Genomic DNA, 25,984 nt, shown 5'->3' on the forward strand with positions numbered 1-25,984 from the left:
ATGTAAATACGGGGTTTCCATACCATTTCTTGCGCATTACGGTTCGAACACTCGAACACCTATAAGGATTCTCCTGCACAGTGGCAGATATGTAAATACGGGGTTTACATACCATTTCTTGCGCAACACGGTTCGAACACTCGAACACTTATACGGATTCTCCTGCACAGTGGCAGATATGTAAATACGGGGTTTCCATACCATTTCTTGCGCAATACGGTTCGAACACTCGAACACCTATACGGATTTTCCTGCACACTGGCAGATATGTAAATACGGGGTTTACATACCATTTCTTGCGCATTACGGTTGGAACACTCGAACACCTATACGGATTCTCCTGCACAGTGGCAGATATGTAAATACGGGGTTTCCATACCATTTCTTGCGCATTACGGTTCGAACACTCGAACACCTATACGGATTCTCTTGCACAGTGGCAGATATGTAAATACGGGGTTTACATACCATTTCTTGCGCAACACGGTTCGAACACTTCGAACACCTATACGGATTCTTCTGCACAGTGGCAGATATGTAAATACGGGGTTTACATACCATTTCTTGCGCAATACGGTTCGAACACTCGAACACCTATACGGATTTTCCTGCACAGTGGCAGATATGTAAATACGGTGTTTCCATACCATTTCTTGCGCATTACGGTTCGAACACTCGAACACCTATACGGATTCTCCTGCACAGTGGCAGATATGTAAATACGGGGTTTCCATACCATTTCTTGCGCATTACGGTTCGAACACTCGAACACCTATGCGGATTCTCCTGCATAGTGGCAGATATGTAAATACGGGATTTACATACCATTTCTTGCGCAATACGGTTCGAACACTCGAACACTTATACGGATTTTCCTGCACAGTGGCAGATATGTAAATACGGGGTTTCCATACCATTTCTTGCGCATTACGGTTCGAACACTCGATCACCTATACGGATTCTCCTACACAGTGGCAGATATGTAAATACGGGGTTTACATACCATTTCTTGCGCAACACGGTTCGAACACTAGAACACCTATACGGATTCTCCTGCACAGTGGCAGATATGTAAATACGGGGTTTACATACCCTTTCTTGCGCAATACGGTTCGAACAGTCGAACACCTATACGGATTTTCCTGCACAGTGGCAGATATGTAAATACGGGGTTTCCATACCATTTCGTGCGCATTACGGTTCGAACACTCGAACACCAATACGGATTCTCCTGCACAGTGGCAGATATGTAAATACGGGTTTCCATACCATTTCTTGCGCATTACGGTTCGAAGACTCGAACACCTATGCGGATTCTCCTGCACAGTGGCAGATATGTAAATGCGGGATTTACATACCATTTCTTGCGCAATACGGTTCGAACACTCGAACACCTATACGGATTTTCCTGCACAGTGGCAGATATGTAAATACGGGGTTTCCATACCATTTCTTGTGCATTACGGTTCGAACACTCGAACACCTATACGGATTCTCCTACACAGTGGCAGATATGTAAATACGGGGTTTACATACCATTTCTTGCGCAACACGGTTCGAACACTCGAACACCTACACGGATTCTCCTGCACAGTGGCAGATATGTAAATACGGGGTTTACATACCATTTCTTGCGCAATACGGTTCGAACACTCGAACACCTATACGGATTTTCCTGCACAGTGGCAGATATGTAAATACGGGGTTTCCATACCATTTCTTGCGCATTACGGTTCGAACACTCGAACACCTATACGGATTCTCCTGCACAGTGGCAGATATATAAATACGGGGTTTCCATACCATTTCTTGCGCATTACAGTTCGAACACTCGAACACCTATGCGGATTCTCCTGCACAGTGGCAGATATGTAAATACGGGATTTACATACCATTTCTTGCGCAATACAGTTCGAACACTCGAACACCTATACGGATTCAACTACACAGTGGCAGATATGTAAATACGGGGTTTCCATACCATTTCTTGTGCATTACGGTTCGAACACTCGAACACCTGTACGGATTCTCCTGCACAGTGGCAGATATGTAAATACGGGGTTTCCATACCATTTCTTGCGCATTACGGTTCGAACACTCGAACACCTATGCGGATTCTCCTGCACAGTGGCAGATATGTAAATACGGGATTTACATACCATTCCTTGCGCAATCCGGTTCGAACACTCGAACACCTATACGGATTTTCCTGCACAGTGGCAGATATGTAAATACGGGGTTTCCATACCATTTCTTGCGCATTACGGTTCGAACACTCGAACACCTGTACGGATTCTCCTGCACAGTGGCAGATATGTAAATACGGGGTTTCCATACCATTTCTTGCGCATTACGGTTCGAACACTCGAACACCTATGCGGATTCTCCTGCACAGTGGCAGATATGTAAATACGGGATTTACATACCATTTCTTGCGCAATCCGGTTCGAACACTCGAACACCTATACGGATTTTCCTGCACAGTGGCAGATATGTAAATACGGGGTTTCCATACCATTTCTTGCGCATTACGGTTCGAACACTCGAACACCTATGCGAATTCTCCTGCACAGTGGCAGATATGTAAATACAGGGTTTACATACCATTTCATGCGCATTACGGTTCGAACACTCGAACACCTATACGGATTCTCCTGCACAGTGGCAGATATGTAAATACGGGGTTTCCATACCATTTCTTGCGCATTACGGTTCGAACACTCGAACACCTATACGGATTCTCCTGCACAGTGGCAGATATGTAAATACGGGGTTTACATACCATTTCTTGCGCAACACGGTTCGAACACTCGAACACTTATACGGATTCTCCTGCACAGTGGCAGATATGTAAATACGGGGTTTCCATACCATTTCTTGCGCAATACGGTTCGAACACTCGAACACCTATACGGATTTTCCTGCACACTGGCAGATATGTAAATACGGGGTTTACATACCATTTCTTGCGCATTACGGTTGGAACACTCGAACACCTATACGGATTCTCCTGCACAGTGGCAGATATGTAAATACGGGGTTTCCATACCATTTCTTGCGCATTACGGTTCGAACACTCGAACACCTATACGGATTCTCCTGCACAGTGGCAGATATGTAAATACGGGGTTTACATACCATTTCTTGCGCAACACGGTTCGAACACTTCGAACACCTATACGGATTCTTCTGCACAGTGGCAGATATGTAAATACGGGGTTTACATACCATTTCTTGCGCAATACGGTTCGAACACTCGAACACCTATACGGATTTTCCTGCACAGTGGCAGATATGTAAATACGGTGTTTCCATACCATTTCTTGCGCATTACGGTTCGAACACTCGAACACCTATACGGATTCTCCTGCACAGTGGCAGATATGTAAATACGGGGTTTCCATACCATTTCTTGCGCATTACGGTTCGAACACTCGAACACCTATGCGGATTCTTCTGCACAGTGGCAGATACGTAAATACTGGGTTTACATACCATTTCTTGCCCAATACGGTTCGAACAATCGAACACCTATACGGATTTTCCTGCACAGTGGCAGATATGTAAATACGGGGTTTCCATACCATTTCTTGCGCATTACGGTTCGAACACTCGAACACCTATACGGATTCTCCTGCACAGTGGCAGATATGTAAATACGGGGTTTCCATACCATTTCTTGCGCATTACGGTTCGAACACTCGAACACCTATGCGGATTCTCCTGCACAGTGGCAGATATGTAAATACGGGATTTACATACCATTTCTTGCGCAATACGGTTCGAACACTCGAACACCTATACGGATTTTCCTGCACAGTGGCAGATATGTAAATACGGGGTTTCCATACCATTTCTTGCGCATTACGGTTCGAACACTCGAACACCTATACGGATTCTCCTGCACAGTGGCAGATATGTAAATACGGGGTTTACATACCATTTCTTGCGCAACACGGTTCGAACACTCGAACACCTATACGGATTCTCCTACACAGTGGCAGATATGTAAATACGGGGTTTACATACCATTTCTTGCGCAATACGGTTCGAACACTCGAACACCTATACGGATTTTCCTGCACAGTGGCAGATATGTAAATTCGGGGTTTCCATACCATTTCTTGCGCATTACGGTTCGAACACTCGAACACCTATACGGATTCTCCTGCACAGTGGCAGATATGTAATTACGGGGTTTACATACCATTTCTTGCGCATTACGGTTCGAACACTCAAACTCCTATACGGATTCTCCTGCACAGTGGCAGATATGTAAATACGGGGTTTACATACCATTTCTTGCGCAACACGGTTCGAACACTTCGAACACCTATACGGATTCTTCTGCACAGTGGCAGATATGTAAATACGGGGTTTACATACCATTTCTTGCGCAATACGGTTCGAACACTCGAACACCTATACGGATTTTCCTGCACAGTGGCAGATATCTAAATACGGGGTTTCCATACCATTTCTTGCGCATTACGGTTCGAACACTCGAACACCTATACGGATTCTCCTGTACAGTGGCAGATATGTAAATACGGGGTTTCCATACCATTTCTTGCGCATTACGGTTCGAACACTCGAACACCTATGCGGATTCTCCTGCACCGTGGCAGATATGTAAATACGGGATTTACATACCATTTCTTGCGCAATACGGTTCGAACACTCGAACACCTATACGGATTTTCCTGCACAGTGGCAGATATGTAAATACGGGGTTTCCATACCATTTCTTGCGCATTACGGTTCGAACACTCGAACACCTATACGGATTCTCCTACACAGTGGCAGATATGTAAATACGGGGTTTACATACCATTTTTGCGCAACACGGCTCGAACACTCGAACACCTATACGGATTCTCCTGCACAGTGGCAGATATGTAAATACGGGGTTTACATACCATTTCTTGCGCAATACGGTTCGAACACTCGAACACCTATACGGATTTTCCTGCAAAGTGGCAGATATGTAAATACGGGGTTTCCATACCATTTCTTGCGCATTACGGTTCGAACACTCGAACTCCTATCCGGATTCTCCTGCACAGTGGCAGATATGTAAATACGGGGTTTCCATACCATTTCTTGCGCATTACGGTTCGAACACTAGAACACCTATGCGGATTCTCCTGCACAGTCGCAGATATGTAAATACGGGATTTATATACCATTTCTTGCGCAATCCGGTTCGAACACTCGAACACCTATACGGATTTTCCTGCACAGTGGCAGATATGTAAATACGGGGTTTACATACCATTTCTTGCGCATTACGGTTCGAACACTCGAACACCTATACGAATTCTCCTGCACAGTGGCAGATATGTAAAGACGGGGTTTCCATACCATTTCTTGCGCATTACGGTTCGAACACCTATACGGATTCTCCTGCACAGTGGCAGATATGTAAATACGGGGTTTACATACCATTTCTTGCGCAACACGGTTCGAACACTCGAACACCTATACGGATTTTCCTGCACAGTGGCAGATATGTAAATACGGGGTTTCCATACCAATTCTTGCGCATTACGGTTCGAACACTCGAACACCTATGCGGATTCTCCTGCACAGTGGCAGATATGTAAATACGGGATTTACATACCATTTCTTGCGCAATACGGTTCGAACACTCGAACACCTATACGGATTCTCCTGCACAGTGGCAGATATGTAAATACGGGGTTTCCATACCATTTCTTGCGCATTACGGTTCGAACACTCGAACACCTATGCGGATTCTCCTGCACAGTGGCAGATATGTAAATACGGGATTTACATACCATTTCTTGCGCAATCCGGTTCGAACACTCGAACACCTATACGGATTTTCCTGCACAGTGGCAGATATGTAAATACAGGGTTTACATACCATTTCTTGCGCATTACGGTTCGAACACTCGAACACCTATGCGGATTCTCCTGCACAGTCGCAGATATGTAAATACGGGATTTACATACCATTTCTTGCGCAATCCGGTTCGAACACTCGAACACCTATACGGATTTTCCTACACAGTGGCAGATATGTAAATACGGGGTTTACATACCATTTCTTGCGCATTACGGTTCGAACACTCGAACACCAATACGGATTCTCCTGCACAGTGGCAGATATGTAAAGACGGGGTTTCCATACCATTTCTTGCGCATTACGGTTCGAACACCTATACGGATTCTCCTGCACAGTGGCAGATATGTAAATACGGGGTTTACATACCATTTCTTGCGCAACACGGTTCGAACACTCGAAAACCTATACGGATTTTCCTGCACAGTGGCAGATATGTAAATACGGGGTTTCCATACCATTTCTTGCGCATTACGGTTCGAACACTCGAACACCTATGCGGATTCTCCTGCACAGTGGCAGATATGTAAATACGGGATTTACATACAATTTCTTGCGCAATACGGTTCGAACACTCGAACACCTATACGGATTCTCCTACACAGTGGCAGATATGTAAATACGGGGTTTCCATACCATTTCTTGCGCATTACGGTTCGAACACTCGAACACCTATGCGGATTCTCCTACACAGTGGCAGATATGTAAATACGGGATTTACATACCATTTCTTGCGCAATCCGGTTCGAACACTCGAACACCTATACGGATTTTCCTGCACAGTGGCAGATATGTAAATACAGGGTTTACATACCATTTCTTGCGCATTACGGTTCGAACACTCGAACACCTATACGGATTCTCCTGCACAGTGGCAGATATGTAAATACGGGGTTTCCATACCATTTCTTGCGCATTACGGTTCGAACACTCGAACACCTATACGGATTCTCCTGCACAGTGGCAGATATGTAAATACGGGGTTTCCATACCATTTCTTGCGCATTACGGTTCGAACACTCGAACACCTATACGGATTCTCCTGCACAGTGGCAGATATGTAAATACGGGGTTTCCATACCATTTTTTGCGCGTTACGGTTCGAACACTCGAACACCTATACGGATTCTCCTGCACAGTGGCAGATATGTAAATACGGGGTTTCCATACCATTTCTTGCGCATTACGGTTCGAACACTCGAACACCTATACGGATTCTCCTGCACAGTGGAAGATAAGTAAATACGGGGTTTACATACCATTTCTTGCGCAACACGGTTCGAACACTCGAACACCTATACGGATTCTTCTGCACAGTGGCAGATACGTAAATACTGGGTTTACATACCATTTCTTGCACAATACGGTTCGAACACTCGAACACTTATACGGATTTTCCTGCACAGTGGCAGATATGTAAATACGGGGTTTCCATACCATTTCTTGCGCATTACGGTTCGAACACTCGAACACCTATACGGATTCTCCTGCACAGTGGCAGATATGTAAATACGGGGTTTCCATACCATTTCTTGCGCATTACGGTTCGAACACTCGAACACCTATGCGGATTCTCCTGCACAGTGGCAGATACGTAAATACGGGATTTACATTCCATTTCTTGCGCAATACGGTTCGAACACTCGAACACCTATACGGATTTTCCTGCACAGTGGCAGATATGTAAATACGGGGTTTCCATACCATTTCTTGTGCATTACGGTTCGAACACTCGAACACCTATACGGATTCTCCTACACAGTGGCAGATATGTAAATACGGGGTTTACATACCATTTCTTGCGCAACACGGTTCGAACACTCGAACACCTACACGGATTCTCCTGCACAGTGGCAGATATGTAAATACGGGGTTTACATACCATTTCTTGCGCAATACGGTTCGAACACTCGAACACCTATACGGATTTTCCTGCACAGTGGCAGATATGTAAATACGGGGTTTCCATACCATTTCTTGCGCATTACGGTTCGAACACTCGAACACCTATACGGATTCTCCTGCACAGTGGCAGATATATAAATACGGGGTTTCCATACCATTTCTTGCACATTACGGTTCGAACACTCGAACACCTATGCGGATTCTCCTGCACAGTGGCAGATATGTAAATACGGGATTTACATACCATTTCTTGCGCAATACAGTTCGAACACTCGAACACCTATACGGATTCAACTACACAGTGGCAGATATGTAAATACGGGGTTTCCATACCATTTCTTGTGCATTACGGTTCGAACACTCGAACACCTGTACGGATTCTCCTGCACAGTGGCAGATATGTAAATACGGGGTTTCCATACCATTTCTTGCGCATTACGGTTCGAACACTCGAACACCTATGCGGATTCTCCTGCACAGTGGCAGATATGTAAATACGGGATTTACATACCATTCCTTGCGCAATCCGGTTCGAACACTCGAACACCGATACGGATTTTCCTGCACAGTGGCAGATATGTAAATACGGGGTTTCCATACCATTTCTTGCGCATTACGGTTCGAACACTCGAACACCTGTACGGATTCTCCTGCACAGTGGCAGATATGTAAATACGGGGTTTCCATACCATTTCTTGCGCATTACGGTTCGAACACTCGAACACCTATGCGGATTCTCCTGCACAGTGGCAGATATGTAAATACGGGATTTACATACCATTTCTTGCGCAATCCGGTTCGAACACTCGAACACCTATACGGATTTTCCTGCACAGTGGCAGATATGTAAATACGGGGTTTCCATACCATTTCTTGCGCATTACGGTTCGAACACTCGAACACCTATGCGGATTCTCCTGCACAGTGGCAGATATGTAAATACGGGGTTTACATACCATTTCTTGCGCATTACGGTTCGAACACTCGAACACCTATCCGGATTCTCCTGCACAGTGGCAGATATGTAAATACGGGGTTTCCATACCATTTCTTGCGCATTACGGTTCGAACACTCGAACACCTATACGGATTCTCCTGCACAGTGGCAGATATGTAAATACGGGGTTTACATACCATTTCTTGCGCAACACGGTTCGAACACTCGAACACTTATACGGATTCTCCTGCACAGTGGCAGATATGTAAATACGGGGTTTCCATACCATTTCTTGCGCAATACGGTTCGAACACTCGAACACCTATACGGATTTTCCTGCACAGTGGCAGATATGTAAATACGGGGTTTACATACCATTTCTTGCGCATTACGGTTCGAACACTCGAACACCTATACGGATTCTCCTGCACAGTGGCAGATATGTAAATACGGGGTTTCCATACCATTTCTTGCGCATTACGGTTCGAACACTCGAACACCAATACGGATTCTCCTGCACAGTGGCAGATATGTAAATGCGGGGTTTACATACCATTTCTTGCGCAACACGGTTCGAACACTCGAACACCTGTACGTATTCTCCTGCACAGTGGCAGATATGTAAATACGGGGTTTACATACCATTTCTTGCGCAATACGGTTCGAACACTCGAACACCTATACGGATTTTACTGCACAGTGGCAGATATGTAAATACGGGGTTTCCATACCATTTCTTGCGCGTTACGGTTCGAACACTCGAACACCTATACGGATTCTCCTGCACAGTGGCAGATATGTAAATGCGGGGTTTACATACCATTTCTTGCGCAACACGGTTCGAACACTCGAACACCTGTACGTATTCTCCTGCACAGTGGCAGATATGTAAATACGGGGTTTACATACCATTTCTTGCGCAATACGGTTCGAACACTCGAACACCTATACGGATTTTCCTGCACAGTGGCAGATATGTAAATACGGGGTTTCCATACCATTTCTTGTGCATTACGGTTCGAACACTCGAACACCTATACGGATTCTCCTACACAGTGGCAGATATGTAAATACGGGGTTTACATACCATTTCTTGCGCAACACGGTTCGAACACTCGAACACCTACACGGATTCTCCTGCACAGTGGCAGATATGTAAATACGGGGTTTACATACCATTTCTTGCGCAATACGGTTCGAACACTCGAACACCTATACGGATTTTCCTGCACAGTGGCAGATATGTAAATACGGGGTTTCCATACCATTTCTTGCGCATTACGGTTCGAACACTCGAACACCTATACGGATTCTCCTGCACAGTGGCAGATATATAAATACGGGGTTTCCATACCATTTCTTGCACATTACGGTTCGAACACTCGAACACCTATGCGGATTCTCCTGCACAGTGGCAGATATGTAAATACGGGATTTACATACCATTTCTTGCGCAATACAGTTCGAACACTCGAACACCTATACGGATTCAACTACACAGTGGCAGATATGTAAATACGGGGTTTCCATACCATTTCTTGTGCATTACGGTTCGAACACTCGAACACCTGTACGGATTCTCCTGCACAGTGGCAGATATGTAAATACGGGGTTTCCATACCATTTCTTGCGCATTACGGTTCGAACACTCGAACACCTATGCGGATTCTCCTGCACAGTGGCAGATATGTAAATACGGGATTTACATACCATTCCTTGCGCAATCCGGTTCGAACACTCGAACACCGATACGGATTTTCCTGCACAGTGGCAGATATGTAAATACGGGGTTTCCATACCATTTCTTGCGCATTACGGTTCGAACACTCGAACACCTGTACGGATTCTCCTGCACAGTGGCAGATATGTAAATACGGGGTTTCCATACCATTTCTTGCGCATTACGGTTCGAACACTCGAACACCTATGCGGATTCTCCTGCACAGTGGCAGATATGTAAATACGGGATTTACATACCATTTCTTGCGCAATCCGGTTCGAACACTCGAACACCTATACGGATTTTCCTGCACAGTGGCAGATATGTAAATACGGGGTTTCCATACCATTTCTTGCGCATTACGGTTCGAACACTCGAACACCTATGCGGATTCTCCTGCACAGTGGCAGATATGTAAATACGGGGTTTACATACCATTTCTTGCGCATTACGGTTCGAACACTCGAACACCTATCCGGATTCTCCTGCACAGTGGCAGATATGTAAATACGGGGTTTCCATACCATTTCTTGCGCATTACGGTTCGAACACTCGAACACCTATACGGATTCTCCTGCACAGTGGCAGATATGTAAATACGGGGTTTACATACCATTTCTTGCGCAACACGGTTCGAACACTCGAACACTTATACGGATTCTCCTGCACAGTGGCAGATATGTAAATACGGGGTTTCCATACCATTTCTTGCGCAATACGGTTCGAACACTCGAACACCTATACGGATTTTCCTGCACAGTGGCAGATATGTAAATACGGGGTTTACATACCATTTCTTGCGCATTACGGTTCGAACACTCGAACACCTATACGGATTCTCCTGCACAGTGGCAGATATGTAAATACGGGGTTTCCATACCATTTCTTGCGCATTACGGTTCGAACACTCGAACACCAATACGGATTCTCCTGCACAGTGGCAGATATGTAAATGCGGGGTTTACATACCATTTCTTGCGCAACACGGTTCGAACACTCGAACACCTGTACGTATTCTCCTGCACAGTGGCAGATATGTAAATACGGGGTTTACATACCATTTCTTGCGCAATACGGTTCGAACACTCGAACACCTATACGGATTTTACTGCACAGTGGCAGATATGTAAATACGGGGTTTCCATACCATTTCTTGCGCGTTACGGTTCGAACACTCGAACACCTATACGGATTCTCCTGCACAGTGGCAGATATGTAAATACGGGGTTTCCATACCATTTCTTGCGCATTACGGTTCGAACACTCGAACACCTATACGGATTCTCCTGCACAGTGGCAGATATGTAAATACGGGGTTTACATACCATTTCTTGCGCAACACGGTTCGAACACTCGAACACCTATACGGATTCTTCTGCACAGTGGCAGATACGTAAATACTGGGTTTACATACCATTTCTTGCACAATACGGTTCGAACACTCGAACACCTATACGGATTTTCCTGCACAGTGGCAGATATGTAAATACGGGGTTTCCATACCATTTCTTGCGCATTACGGTTCGAACACTCGAACACCTATACGGATTCTCCTGCACAGTGGCAGATATGTAAATACGGGGTTTCCATACCATTTCTTGCGCATTACGGTTCGAACACTCGAACACCTATGCGGATTCTCCTGCACAGTGGCAGATATGTAAATACGGGATTTACATACCATTTCTTGCGCAATACGGTTCGAACACTCGAACACCTATACGGATTTTCCTGCACAGTGGCAGATATGTAAATACGGGGTTTCCATACCATTTCTTGCGCATTACGGTTCGAACACTCGAACACCTATACGGATTCTCCTGCACAGTGGCAGATATGTAAATACGGGGTTTACATACCATTTCTTGCGCGACACGGTTCGAACACTCGAACACCTATACGGATTCTCCTGCACAGTGGCAGATATGTAAATACGGGGTTTACATACCATTTCTTGCGCAATACGGTTCGAACACTCGAACACCTATACGGATTTTCCTGCACAGTGGCAGATATGTAAATTCGGGGTTTCCATACCATTTCTTGCGCATTACGGTTCGAACACTCGAACACCTATACGGATTCTCCTGCACAGTGGCAGATATGTAATTACGGGGTTTACATACCATTTCTTGCGCATTACGGTTCGAACACTCAAACACCTATACGGATTCTCCTGCACAGTGGCAGATATGTAAATACGGGGTTTACATACCATTTCTTGCGCAACACGGTTCGAACACTTCGAACACCTATACGGATTCTTCTGCACAGTGGCAGATATGTAAATACGGGGTTTACATACCATTTCTTGCGCAATACGGTTCGAACACTCGAACACCTATACGGATTTTCCTGCACAGTGGCAGATATCTAAATACGGGGTTTCCATACCATTTCTTGCGCATTACGGTTCGAACACTCGAACACCTATACGGATTCTCCTGCACAGTGGCAGATATGTAAATACGGGGTTTCCATACCATTTCTTGCGCATTACGGTTCGAACACTCGAACACCTATGCGGATTCTCCTGCACCGTGGCAGATATGTAAATACGGGATTTACATACCATTTCTTGCGCAATACGGTTCGAACACTCGAACACCTATACGGATTTTCCTGCACAGTGGCAGATATGTAAATACGGGGTTTCCATACCATTTCTTGCGCATTACGGTTCGAACACTCGAACACCTATACGGATTCTCCTACACAGTGGCAGATATGTAAATACGGGGTTTACATACCATTTTTGCGCAACACGGCTCGAACACTCGAACACCTATACGGATTCTCCTGCACAGTGGCAGATATGTAAATACGGGGTTTACATACCATTTCTTGCGCAATACGGTTCGAACACTCGAACACCTATACGGATTTTCCTGCAAAGTGGCAGATATGTAAATACGGGGTTTCCATACCTTTTCTTGCGCATTACGGTTCGAACACTCGAACTCCTATCCGGATTCTCCTGCACAGTGGCAGATATGTAAATACGGGGTTTCCATACCATTTCTTGCGCATTACGGTTCGAACACTCGAACACCTATGCGGATTCTCCTGCACAGTCGCAGATATGTAAATACGGGATTTATATACCATTTCTTGCGCAATCCGGTTCGAACACTCGAACACCTGTACGGATTTTCCTGCACAGTGGCAGATATGTAAATACGGGGTTTACATACCATTTCTTGCGCATTACGGTTCGAACACTCGAACACCTATACGAATTCTCCAGCACAGTGGCAGATATGTAAAGACGGGGTTTCCATACCATTTCTTGCGCATTACGGTTCGAACACCTATACGGATTCTCCTGCACAGTGGCAGATATGTAAATACGGGGTTTACATACCATTTCTTGCGCAACACGGTTCGAACACTCGAACACCTATACGGATTTTCCTGCACAGTGGCAGATATGTAAATACGGGGTTTCCATACCAATTCTTGCGCATTACGGTTCGAACACTCGAACACCTATGCGGATTCTCCTGCACAGTGGCAGATATGTAAATACGGGATTTACATACCATTTCTTGCGCAATACGGTTCGAACACTCGAACACCTATACGGATTCTCCTGCACAGTGGCAGATATGTAAATACGGGGTTTCCATACCATTTCTTGCGCATTACGGTTCGAACACTCGAACACCTATGCGGATTCTCCTGCACAGTGGCAGATATGTAAATACGGGATTTACATACCATTTCTTGCGCAATCCGGTTCGAACACTCGAACACCTATACGGATTTTCCTGCACAGTGGCAGATATGTAAATACAGGGTTTACATACCATTTCTTGCGCATTACGGTTCGAACACTCGAACACCTATGCGGATTCTCCTGCACAGTCGCAGATATGTAAATACGGGATTTACATACCATTTCTTGCGCAATCCGGTTCGAACACTCGAACACCTATACGGATTTTCCTGCACAGTGGCAGATATGTAAATACGGGGTTTACATACCATTTCTTGCGCATTAGGGTTCGAACACTCGAACACCAATACGGATTCTCCTGCACAGTGGCAGATATGTAAAGACGGGGTTTCCATACCATTTCTTGCGCATTACGGTTCGAACACCTATACGGATTCTCCTGCACAGTGGCAGATATGTAAATACGGGGTTTACATACCATTTCTTGCGCAACACGGTTCGAACACTCGAAAACCTATACGGATTTTCCTGCACAGTGGCAGATATGTAAATACGGGGTTTCCATACCATTTCTTGCGCATTACGGTTCGAACACTCGAACACCTATGCGGATTCTCCTGCACAGTGGCAGATATGTAAATACGGGATTTACATACAATTTCTTGCGCAATACGGTTCGAACACTCGAACACCTATACGGATTCTCCTACACAGTGGCAGATATGTAAATACGGGGTTTCCATACCATTTCTTGCGCATTACGGTTCGAACACTCGAACACCTATGCGGATTCTCCTACACAGTGGCAGATATGTAAATACGGGATTTACATACCATTTCTTGCGCAATCCGGTTCGAACACTCGAACACCTATACGGATTTTCCTGCACAGTGGCAGATATGTAAATACAGGGTTTACATACCATTTCTTGCGCATTACGGTTCGAACACTCGAACACCTATACGGATTCTCCTGCACAGTGGCAGATATGTAAATACGGGGTTTACATACCATTTCTTGCGCATTACGGTTCGAACACTCGAACACCTATACGGATTCTCCTGCACAGTGGCAGATATGTAAATACGGGGTTTCCATACCATTTCTTGCGCATTACGGTTCGAACACTCGAACACCTTTACGGATTCTCCTGCACAGTGGCAGATATGTAAATACGGGGTTTCCATACCATTTTTTGCGCGTTACGGTTCGAACACTCGAACACCTATACGGATTCTCCTGCACAGTGGCAGATATGTAAATACGGGGTTTCCATACCATTTCTTGCGCATTACGGTTCGAACACTCGAACACCTATACGGATTCTCCTACACAGTGGCAGATATGTAAATACGGGGTTTACATACCATTTTTGCGCAACACGGCTCGAACACTCGAACACCTATACGGATTCTCCTGCACAGTGGCAGATATGTAAATACGGGGTTTACATACCATTTCTTGCGCAATACGGTTCGAACACTCGAACACCTATACGGATTTTCCTGCAAAGTGGCAGATATGTAAATACGGGGTTTCCATACCTTTTCTTGCGCATTACGGTTCGAACACTCGAACTCCTATCCGGATTCTCCTGCACAGTGGCAGATATGTAAATACGGGGTTTCCATACCATTTCTTGCGCATTACGGTTCGAACACTCGAACACCTATGCGGATTCTCCTGCACAGTCGCAGATATGTAAATACGGGATTTATATACCATTTCTTGCGCAATCCGGTTCGAACACTCGAACACCTGTACGGATTTTCCTGCACAGTGGCAGATATGTAAATACGGGGTTTACATACCATTTCTTGCGCAATACGGTTCGAACACTCGAACACCTATACGGATTTTCCTGCACAGTGGCAGATATCTAAATACGGGGTTTCCATACCATTTCTTGCGCATTACGGTTCGAACACTCGAACACCTATACGGATTCTCCTGCACAGTGGCAGATATGTAAATACGGGGTTTCCATACCATTTCTTGCGCATTACGGTTCGAACACTCGAACACCTATGCGGATTCTCCTGCACCGTGGCAGATATGTAAATACGGGATTTACATACCATTTCTTGCGCAATACGGTTCGAACACTCGAACACCTATACGGATTTTCCTGCACAGTGGCAGATATGTAAATACGGGGTTTCCATACCATTTCTTGCGCATTACGGTTCGAACACTCGAACACCTATACGGATTCTCCTACACAGTGGCAGATATGTAAATACGGGGTTTACATACCATTTTTGCGCAACACGGCTCGAACACTCGAACACCTATACGGATTCTCCTGCACAGTGGCAGATATGTAAATACGGGGTTTACATACCATTTCTTGCGCAATACGGTTCGAACACTCGAACACCTATACGGATTTTCCTGCAAAGTGGCAGATATGTAAATACGGGGTTTCCATACCTTTTCTTGCGCATTACGGTTCGAACACTCGAACACCTATGCGGATTCTCCTGCACAGTCGCAGATATGTAAATACGGGATTTATATACCATTTCTTGCGCAATCCGGTTCGAACACTCGAACACCTGTACGGATTTTCCTGCACAGTGGCAGATATGTAAATACGGGGTTTACATACCATTTCTTGCGCATTACGGTTCGAACACTCGAACACCTATACGAATTCTCCAGCACAGTGGCAGATATGTAAAGACGGGGTTTCCATACCATTTCTTGCGCATTACGGTTCGAACACCTATACGGATTCTCCTGCACAGTGGCAGATATGTAAATACGGGGTTTACATACCATTTCTTGCGCAACACGGTTCGAACACTCGAACACCTATACGGATTTTCCTGCACAGTGGCAGATATGTAAATACGGGGTTTCCATACCAATTCTTGCGCATTACGGTTCGAACACTCGAACACCTATGCGGATTCTCCTGCACAGTGGCAGATATGTAAATACGGGATTTACATACCATTTCTTGCGCAATACGGTTCGAACACTCGAACACCTATACGGATTCTCCTGCACAGTGGCAGATATGTAAATACGGGGTTTCCATACCATTTCTTGCGCATTACGGTTCGAACACTCGAACACCTATGCGGATTCTCCTGCACAGTGGCAGATATGTAAATACGGGATTTACATACCATTTCTTGCGCAATCCGGTTCGAACACTCGAACACCTATACGGATTTTCCTGCACAGTGGCAGATATGTAAATACAGGGTTTACATACCATTTCTTGCGCATTACGGTTCGAACACTCGAACACCTATGCGGATTCTCCTGCACAGTCGCAGATATGTAAATACGGGATTTACATACCATTTCTTGCGCAATCCGGTTCGAACACTCGAACACCTATACGGATTTTCCTGCACAGTGGCAGATATGTAAATACGGGGTTTACATACCATTTCTTGCGCATTAGGGTTCGAACACTCGAACACCAATACGGATTCTCCTGCACAGTGGCAGATATGTAAAGACGGGGTTTCCATACCATTTCTTGCGCATTACGGTTCGAACACCTATACGGATTCTCCTGCACAGTGGCAGATATGTAAATACGGGGTTTACATACCATTTCTTGCGCAACACGGTTCGAACACTCGAAAACCTATACGGATTTTCCTGCACAGTGGCAGATATGTAAATACGGGGTTTCCATACCATTTCTTGCGCATTACGGTTCGAACACTCGAACACCTATGCGGATTCTCCTGCACAGTGGCAGATATGTAAATACGGGATTTACATACAATTTCTTGCGCAATACGGTTCGAACACTCGAACACCTATACGGATTCTCCTACACAGTGGCAGATATGTAAATACGGGGTTTCCATACCATTTCTTGCGCATTACGGTTCGAACACTCGAACACCTATGCGGATTCTCCTACACAGTGGCAGATATGTAAATACGGGATTTACATACCATTTCTTGCGCAATCCGGTTCGAACACTCGAACACCTATACGGATTTTCCTGCACAGTGGCAGATATGTAAATACAGGGTTTACATACCATTTCTTGCGCATTACGGTTCGAACACTCGAACACCTATACGGATTCTCCTGCACAGTGGCAGATATGTAAATACTTGGTTTACATACCATTTCTTGCGCATTACGGTTCGAACACTCGAACACCTATACGGATTCTCCTGCACAGTGGCAGATATGTAAATACGGGGTTTCCATACCATTTCTTGCGCATTACGGTTCGAACACTCGAACACCTATACGGATTCTCCTGCACAGTGGCAGATATGTAAATACGGGGTTTCCATACCATTTTTTGCGCGTTACGGTTCGAACACTCGAACACCTATACGGATTCTCCTGCACAGTGGCAGATATGTAAATACGGGGTTTCCATACCATTTCTTGCGCATTACGGTTCGAACACTCGAACACCTATACGGATTCTCCTGCACAGTGGAAGATATGTAAATACGGGGTTTACATACCATTTCTTGCGCAACACGGTTCGAACACTCGAACACCTATACGGATTCTTCTGCACAGTGGCAGATACGTAAATACTGGGTTTACATACCATTTCTTGCACAATACGGTTCGAACACTCGAACACTTATACGGATTTTCCTGCACAGTGGCAGATATGTAAATACGGGGTTTCCATACCATTTCTTGCGCATTACGGTTCGAACACTCGAACACCTATACGGATTCTCCTGCACAGTGGCAGATATGTAAATACGGGGTTTCCATACCATTTCTTGCGCATTACGGTTCGAACACTCGAACACCTATGCGGATTCTCCTGCACAGTGGCAGATACGTAAATACGGGATTTACATTCCATTTCTTGCGCAATACGGTTCGAACACTCGAACACCTATACGGATTTTCCTGCACAGTGGCAGATATGTAAATACGGGGTTTCCATACCATTTCTTGCGCATTACGGTTCGAACACTCGAACACCTATACGGATTCTCCTGCACAGTGGCAGATATGTAATTACGGGGTTTACATACCATTTCTTGCGCATTACGGTTCGAACACTCAAACACCTATACGGATTCTCCTGCACAGTGGCAGATATGTAAATACGGGGTTTACATACCATTTCTTGCGCAACACGGTTCAAACACTTCGAACACCTATACGGATTCTTCTGCACAGTGGCAGATATGTAAATACGGGGTTTACATACCATTTCTTGCGCAATACGGTTCGAACACTCGAACACCTATACGGATTTTCCTGCACAGTGGCAGATATCTAAATACGGGGTTTCCATACCATTTCTTGCGCATTACGGTTCGAACACTCGAACACCTATACGGATTCTCCTGCACAGTGGCAGATATGTAAATACGGGGTTTCCATACCATTTCTTGCGCATTACGGTTCGAACACTCGAACACCTATGCGGATTCTCCTGCACCGTGGCAGATATGTAAATACGGGATTTACATACCATTTCTTGCGCAATACGGTTCGAACACTCGAACACCTATACGGATTTTCCTGCACAGTGGCAGATATGTAAATACGGGGTTTCCATACCATTTCTTGCGCATTACGGTTCGAACACTCGAACACCTATACGGATTCTCCTACACAGTGGCAGATATGTAAATACGGGGTTTACATACCATTTTTGCGCAACACGGCTCGAACACTCGAACACCTATACGGATTCTCCTGCACAGTGGCAGATATGTAAATACGGGGTTTACATACCATTTCTTGCGCAATACGGTTCGAACACTCGAACACCTATACGGATTTTCCTGCAAAGTGGCAGATATGTAAATACGGGGTTTCCATACCTTTTCTTGCGCATTACGGTTCGAACACTCGAACTCCTATCCGGATTCTCCTGCACAGTGGCAGATATGTAAATACGGGGTTTCCATACCATTTCTTGCGCATTACGGTTCGAACACTCGAACACCTATGCGGATTCTCCTGCACAGTCGCAGATATGTAAATACGGGATTTATATACCATTTCTTGCGCAATCCGGTTCGAACACTCGAACACCTGTACGGATTTTCCTGCACAGTGGCAGATATGTAAATACGGGGTTTACATACCATTTCTTGCGCATTACGGTTCGAACACTCGAACACCTATACGAATTCTCCAGCACAGTGGCAGATATGTAAAGACGGGGTTTCCATACCATTTCTTGCGCATTACGGTTCGAACACCTATACGGATTCTCCTGCACAGTGGCAGATATGTAAATACGGGGTTTACATACCATTTCTTGCGCAACACGGTTCGAACACTCGAACACCTATACGGATTTTCCTGCACAGTGGCAGATATGTAAATACGGGGTTTCCATACCAATTCTTGCGCATTACGGTTCGAACACTCGAACACCTATGCGGATTCTCCTGCACAGTGGCAGATATGTAAATACGGGATTTACATACCATTTCTTGCGCAATACGGTTCGAACACTCGAACACCTATACGGATTCTCCTGCACAGTGGCAGATATGTAAATACGGGGTTTCCATACCATTTCTTGCGCATTACGGTTCGAACACTCGAACACCTATGCGGATTCTCCTGCACAGTGGCAGATATGTAAATACGGGATTTACATACCATTTCTTGCGCAATCCGGTTCGAACACTCGAACACCTATACGGATTTTCCTGCACAGTGGCAGATATGTAAATACAGGGTTTACATACCATTTCTTGCGCATTACGGTTCGAACACTCGAACACCTATGCGGATTCTCCTGCACAGTCGCAGATATGTAAATACGGGATTTACATACCATTTCTTGCGCAATCCGGTTCGAACACTCGAACACCTATACGGATTTTCCTGCACAGTGGCAGATATGTAAATACGGGGTTTACATACCATTTCTTGCGCATTAGGGTTCGAACACTCGAACACCAATACGGATTCTCCTGCACAGTGGCAGATATGTAAAGACGGGGTTTCCATACCATTTCTTGCGCATTACGGTTCGAACACCTATACGGATTCTCCTGCACAGTGGCAGATATGTAAATACGGGGTTTACATACCATTTCTTGCGCAACACGGTTCGAACACTCGAAAACCTATACGGATTTTCCTGCACAGTGGCAGATATGTAAATACGGGGTTTCCATACCATTTCTTGCGCATTACGGTTCGAACACTCGAACACCTATGCGGATTCTCCTGCACAGTGGCAGATATGTAAATACGGGATTTACATACAATTTCTTGCGCAATACGGTTCGAACACTCGAACACCTATACGGATTCTCCTACACAGTGGCAGATATGTAAATACGGGGTTTCCATACCATTTCTTGCGCATTACGGTTCGAACACTCGAACACCTATGCGGATTCTCCTACACAGTGGCAGATATGTAAATACGGGATTTACATACCATTTCTTGCGCAATCCGGTTCGAACACTCGAACACCTATACGGATTTTCCTGCACAGTGGCAGATATGTAAATACAGGGTTTACATACCATTTCTTGCGCATTACGGTTCGAACACTCGAACACCTATACGGATTCTCCTGCACAGTGGCAGATATGTAAATACGGGGTTTACATACCATTTCTTGCGCATTACGGTTCGAACACTCGAACACCTATACGGATTCTCCTGCACAGTGGCAGATATGTAAATACGGGGTTTCCATACCATTTCTTGCGCATTACGGTTCGAACACTCGAACACCTTTACGGATTCTCCTGCACAGTGGCAGATATGTAAATACGGGGTTTCCATACCATTTTTTGCGCGTTACGGTTCGAACACTCGAACACCTATACGGATTCTCCTGCACAGTGGCAGATATGTAAATACGGGGTTTCCATACCATTTCTTGCGCATTACGGTTCGAACACTCGAACACCTATACGGATTCTCCTGCACAGTGGAAGATATGTAAATACGGGGTTTACATACCATTTCTTGCGCAACACGGTTCGAACACTCGAACACCTATACGGATTCTTCTGCACAGTGGCAGATACGTAAATACTGGGTTTACATACCATTTCTTGCACAATACGGTTCGAACACTCGAACACTTATACGGATTTTCCTGCACAGTGGCAGATATGTAAATACGGGGTTTCCATACCATTTCTTGCGCATTACGGTTCGAACACTCGAACACCTATACGGATTCTCCTGCACAGTGGCAGATATGTAAATACGGGGTTTCCATACCATTTCTTGCGCATTACGGTTCGAACACTCGAACACCTATGCGGATTCTCCTGCACAGTGGCAGATACGTAAATACGGGATTTACATTCCATTTCTTGCGCAATACGGTTCGAACACTCGAACACCTATACGGATTTTCCTGCACAGTGGCAGATATGTAAATACGGGGTTTCCATACCATTTCTTGCGCATTACGGTTCGAACACTCGAACACCTATACGGATTCTCCTGCACAGTGGCAGATATGTAATTACGGGGTTTACATACCATTTCTTGCGCATTACGGTTCGAACACTCAAACACCTATACGGATTCTCCTGCACAGTGGCAGATATGTAAATACGGGGTTTACATACCATTTCTTGCGCAACACGGTTCGAACACTTCGAACACCTATACGGATTCTTCTGCACAGTGGCAGATATGTAAATACGGGGTTTACATACCATTTCTTGCGCAATACGGTTCGAACACTCGAACACCTATACGGATTTTCCTGCACAGTGGCAGATATCTAAATACGGGGTTTCCATACCATTTCTTGCGCATTACGGTTCGAACACTCGAACACCTATACGGATTCTCCTGCACAGTGGCAGATATGTAAATACGGGGTTTCCATACCATTTCTTGCGCATTACGGTTCGAACACTCGAACACCTATGCGGATTCTCCTGCACCGTGGCAGATATGTAAATACGGGATTTACATACCATTTCTTGCGCAATACGGTTCGAACACTCGAACACCTATACGGATTTTCCTGCACAGTGGCAGATATGTAAATACGGGGTTTCCATACCATTTCTTGCGCATTACGGTTCGAACACTCGAACACCTATACGGATTCTCCTACACAGTGGCAGATATGTAAATACGGGGTTTACATACCATTTTTGCGCAACACGGCTCGAACACTCGAACACCTATACGGATTCTCCTGCACAGTGGCAGATATGTAAATACGGGGTTTACATACCATTTCTTGCGCAATACGGTTCGAACACTCGAACACCTATACGGATTTTCCTGCAAAGTGGCAGATATGTAAATACGGGGTTTCCATACCTTTTCTTGCGCATTACGGTTCGAACACTCGAACTCCTATCCGGATTCTCCTGCACAGTGGCAGATATGTAAATACGGGGTTTCCATACCATTTCTTGCGCATTACGGTTCGAACACTCGAACACCTATGCGGATTCTCCTGCACAGTCGCAGATATGTAAATACGGGATTTATATACCATTTCTTGCGCAATCCGGTTCGAACACTCGAACACCTGTACGGATTTTCCTGCACAGTGGCAGATATGTAAATACGGGGTTTACATACCATTTCTTGCGCATTACGGTTCGAACACTCGAACACCTATACGAATTCTCCAGCACAGTGGCAGATATGTAAAGACGGGGTTTCCATACCATTTCTTGCGCATTACGGTTCGAACACCTATACGGATTCTCCTGCACAGTGGCAGATATGTAAATACGGGGTTTACATACCATTTCTTGCGCAACACGGTTCGAACACTCGAACACCTATACGGATTTTCCTGCACAGTGGCAGATATGTAAATACGGGGTTTCCATACCAATTCTTGCGCATTACGGTTCGAACACTCGAACACCTATGCGGATTCTCCTGCACAGTGGCAGATATGTAAATACGGGATTTACATACCATTTCTTGCGCAATACGGTTCGAACACTCGAACACCTATACGGATTCTCCTGCACAGTGGCAGATATGTAAATACGGGGTTTCCATACCATTTCTTGCGCATTACGGTTCGAACACTCGAACACCTATGCGGATTCTCCTGCACAGTGGCAGATATGTAAATACGGGATTTACATACCATTTCTTGCGCAATCCGGTTCGAACACTCGAACACCTATACGGATTTTCCTGCACAGTGGCAGATATGTAAATACAGGGTTTACATACCATTTCTTGCGCATTACGGTTCGAACACTCGAACACCTATGCGGATTCTCCTGCACAGTCGCAGATATGTAAATACGGGATTTACATACCATTTCTTGCGCAATCCGGTTCGAACACTCGAACACCTATACGGATTTTCCTGCACAGTGGCAGATATGTAAATACGGGGTTTACATACCATTTCTTGCGCATTAGGGTTCGAACACTCGAACACCAATACGGATTCTCCTGCACAGTGGCAGATATGTAAAGACGGGGTTTCCATACCATTTCTTGCGCATTACGGTTCGAACACCTATACGGATTCTCCTGCACAGTGGCAGATATGTAAATACGGGGTTTACATACCATTTCTTGCGCAACACGGTTCGAACACTCGAAAACCTATACGGATTTTCCTGCACAGTGGCAGATATGTAAATACGGGGTTTCCATACCATTTCTTGCGCATTACGGTTCGAACACTCGAACACCTATGCGGATTCTCCTGCACAGTGGCAGATATGTAAATACGGGATTTACATACAATTTCTTGCGCAATACGGTTCGAACACTCGAACACCTATACGGATTCTCCTACACAGTGGCAGATATGTAAATACGGGGTTTCCATACCATTTCTTGCGCATTACGGTTCGAACACTCGAACACCTATGCGGATTCTCCTACACAGTGGCAGATATGTAAATACGGGATTTACATACCATTTCTTGCGCAATCCGGTTCGAACACTCGAACACCTATACGGATTTTCCTGCACAGTGGCAGATATGTAAATACAGGGTTTACATACCATTTCTTGCGCATTACGGTTCGAACACTCGAACACCTATACGGATTCTCCTGCACAGTGGCAGATATGTAAATACGGGGTTTCCATACCATTTCTTGCGCATTACGGTTCGAACACTCGAACACCTATACGGATTCTCCTGCACAGTGGCAGATATGTAAATACGGGGTTTCCATACCATTTCTTGCGCATTACGGTTCGAACACTCGAACACCTATACGGATTCTCCTGCACAGTGGCAGATATGTAAATACGGGGTTTCCATACCATTTTTTGCGCGTTACGGTTCGAACACTCGAACACCTATACGGATTCTCCTGCACAGTGGCAGATATGTAAATACGGGGTTTCCATACCATTTCTTGCGCATTACGGTTCGAACACTCGAACACCTATACGGATTCTCCTGCACAGTGGAAGATATGTAAATACGGGGTTTACATACCATTTCTTGCGCAACACGGTTCGAACACTCGAACACCTATACGGATTCTTCTGCACAGTGGCAGATACGTAAATACTGGGTTTACATACCATTTCTTGCACAATACGGTTCGAACACTCGAACACTTATACGGATTTTCCTGCACAGTGGCAGATATGTAAATACGGGGTTTCCATACCATTTCTTGCGCATTACGGTTCGAACACTCGAACACCTATACGGATTCTCCTGCACAGTGGCAGATATGTAAATACGGGGTTTCCATACCATTTCTTGCGCATTACGGTTCGAACACTCGAACACCTATGCGGATTCTCCTGCACAGTGGCAGATACGTAAATACGGGATTTACATTCCATTTCTTGCGCAATACGGTTCGAACACTCGAACACCTATACGGATTTTCCTGCACAGTGGCAGATATGTAAATACGGGGTTTCCATACCATTTCTTGCGCATTACGGTTCGAACACTCGAACACCTATACGGATTCTCCTGC

This window comes from Camellia sinensis, chromosome 10 (genome assembly GCF_055761805.1).
Source record: "Camellia sinensis isolate YWXY chromosome 10, ASM5576180v1, whole genome shotgun sequence".
In the NCBI taxonomy this organism is placed as follows: Eukaryota; Viridiplantae; Streptophyta; class Magnoliopsida; order Ericales; family Theaceae; genus Camellia; species Camellia sinensis.